This window comes from Nanorana parkeri, unplaced genomic scaffold (genome assembly GCF_000935625.1).
Source record: "Nanorana parkeri isolate BGI_ZX_2015 unplaced genomic scaffold, ASM93562v1 scaffold2304, whole genome shotgun sequence".
Taxonomy (NCBI): Eukaryota; Metazoa; Chordata; class Amphibia; order Anura; family Dicroglossidae; genus Nanorana; species Nanorana parkeri.
In genome coordinates, this window is record NW_017308572.1 from 51024 (window position 1) to 53855 (window position 2832).

Here is a 2832-nt window from a genome sequence, read left to right on the forward strand (position 1 = left end):
TTCTTTTCCTCCCGCCCCCCCCCCCCCCCCCCATTGTGCTGGACTTTTACCTGGACTTCTTTTATACGGGACCCCCAGATAACCATCTGTGACCGGCACCAATCCTGCAGATAACGGCCAGACTTCATGTTACCATCCACCAGAAACGGCTGATCGGCTGCCACTGGCAACACAGGCAGTTTTATGTCTGAGGCCGCTTGCCACGTTATATCTGACCGGAGGAATGTGACTGAAAACATTGCAGTGCTGCAAGCCAGGAGGACTGACCGTGGGATGTAATGTGGCGCTATACGCTCTTCATGGACACTGTGGTGACAGTCCGCAGCTAGAAGCAGCAATGCATATTGAAGGAATTTCATTAGCGGTGTGCTGACACCTTGCGGGGATATCAGGTGCTACATCCCAACCAAACACGTGATCCATTACAGGTACTGGCACGTGAGGACTCAGCGGTAGTGCAACTACAAGTCCCAGCAGCACACACTGATGCCTGCAGTCCCACCATAGCTGCAGCCACTTGTTTGTAAGCCTGTATAGGTCCCCTACGGCTGGTGCCCCCAATGTTGTGCCCGGAGCAGTGTGCATCTCCCACACACGGCATGTCCCCAGAAGTCTCTGCTGCCTCCGGGGGAGACCGGACCTCTACCACTATACCGTATAAACTCCAGCAGCCTTGTAGTGGAAGTGATACCAGTGCAGATTGGACGCCATATACCAGCTCTGTGCCAGGCTCCTCTCATTGGGCTCCACACACGCCTGATCAGGGTGCATATTTATCATGTCTGTGAGGTGCAGAAATCCCCCGGATTGCACCAAAATCTAAACTAAAACTGGGAGAAGACAGCGGACCGGACAATGGTACCAAACACCGTCCAATCCATGGATCCGGACACAGTCACGTGTCCTATAGCAGCTAATGCTCCTAAAAAAGGGACATCTGACACCTTTATGGAGCCTTTTCCATTATTGAAGACCCGGAGCTCTCATGCAACGGAGGATTTACAGGCTCGTGGCCTTGAAATGTAACCCTTCGTTGGCACTTCTCCGTATGTAATGCGTAGCTGAGGGAATTGACAGAATGAAACCTCCCGCGTATAAGTAGAATCCACCTCTGGTTTGGACCGAACCTCAGCTCCTTCTAAACCAGAAGGAACAAGGGGCCACCAGCCCAATCAGCTGCAGGCCGGGGCATTCCCTACCCTGCAGCTGCGCATAAACAAAGGGGTGGGATGCGTGTACTGACATTGTTGACCTTATATGGTCTTTTAGCCATGTGACCATACAAGGTCAATGATGTCACAGCACCCCACCCATTTGTTTACGTGCAGCTGATTGGGTTGCAGTGCGGAGGTTGGGAGGAGCTCAGGTTTGTATTGAACCCGGTCTGAACCCGAGCTCACCCCCACAAGCAATTAAAACGGAAAATTTAATCATACTTACCGTAATTTTCTTTTCCTTGTTATACTCCATGGCAGCGCTGACAAATGGGTTTAGATCAGGGGTATCAGACTGGGGAAGTCAGCAGGAGGAGGGGCTTTTATAGAGCGGGTTAGGCCTTGTTTAACCCTTTTAGTTCCTGTCAGCTAGGGGTAATTGGATCTAAACCAGGGGTAGCAAACCTCCGGCTCTTCAGCTGGGGGTGGAACTACAAATCCCACGAGGCACTGCAAGATTCTCACAGACATGACTCCCGCAGAGAGATGCATCATGGGATTTGTAGTTTCACCACAGCTGGAGGGCCGGAGGTCTGCTACCCCTGGTTTAGATCCAATTACCCCTAGCTGACGGGAACCAAAAGGGTTAAACAAGGCCTAACCCCCTCTATAAAAGATGCCGCCATGGATATGGCCAGGACATGTACTTCAGCCTGCATGCTCTCAGGTCATAGAAAGTTCCAGATGGAACCCAGAATAGGCCGACTGGCTGTTGAACTAATTTGCCCATGCCTGCCTTAGGGGTACATGAGGAAAATGCCAATGGAAAGCCCCTGGTAGAGCTGATATATCCACCAGGGTTTAGGTGTCCCGGCACGAAGGGCGTGGGGGCAAATTTAGGAAGGCTAAGGCCTTGTTCACACCAAATGCAGAGCAGACCCGGTCAGGTTTCTGCACACGCACGCTAGTCTTTTAGATGCGTTTTTGGGTAAAAAAAAATAAAATATATATATATTTTTTTAAAGTTCAAAATCGGCTTTCAGTGAGTTCCAGGCATTTGCATGCGTTTTTGATGCATTTGCAGATTCAGAGCAGGTAAAATAGGGCATGCTGCAGTTTTTTCACCTGCTCTGGACCTGCACGCTGCGATGTGAACTGGAGCAACTAATACCATTGGAATACATTGGACGCAGTTTTGATGCGGTCTGCAACTGATCCGCTCTGCGCTTGGTGTGAACAAGGCCTAAAGCCCCATTAGTTATATATTCGGGCAACGGAACCAACGTTGTCACCAGACCGGGAAACCTGCCTCCTCAATGCCTTTGTAGAGTTTGGAATCATTAGGAAGACTCGGATTAAGCTGCTGGATTGGGCGTCCTCTGGGCCGGCAGTGGTAAGAAGTCGGAACGCAGAGACCGTTGGATCCACAGGAGGCGCCGCGGCACCCTTACGACGCATCATTCACAATGTCCCCCGCGGTACGCACAGCACGATAGCAGCTCCTCTTCTTGTGTTATCTGTCAGTGGCGCGCTGGGCGGATGTGCACGTAGACGCAGCAGGCGGTGAAAGTGGCCCCTTTTGTCACAGAGTGGGCCCTCCACTTCCTGCTGTCCTTCTCAAGTAACAGGAATAAGAAGTGTTGCATTTCTCTTCTCTCTCCAGTTAAAAAAAATGTCC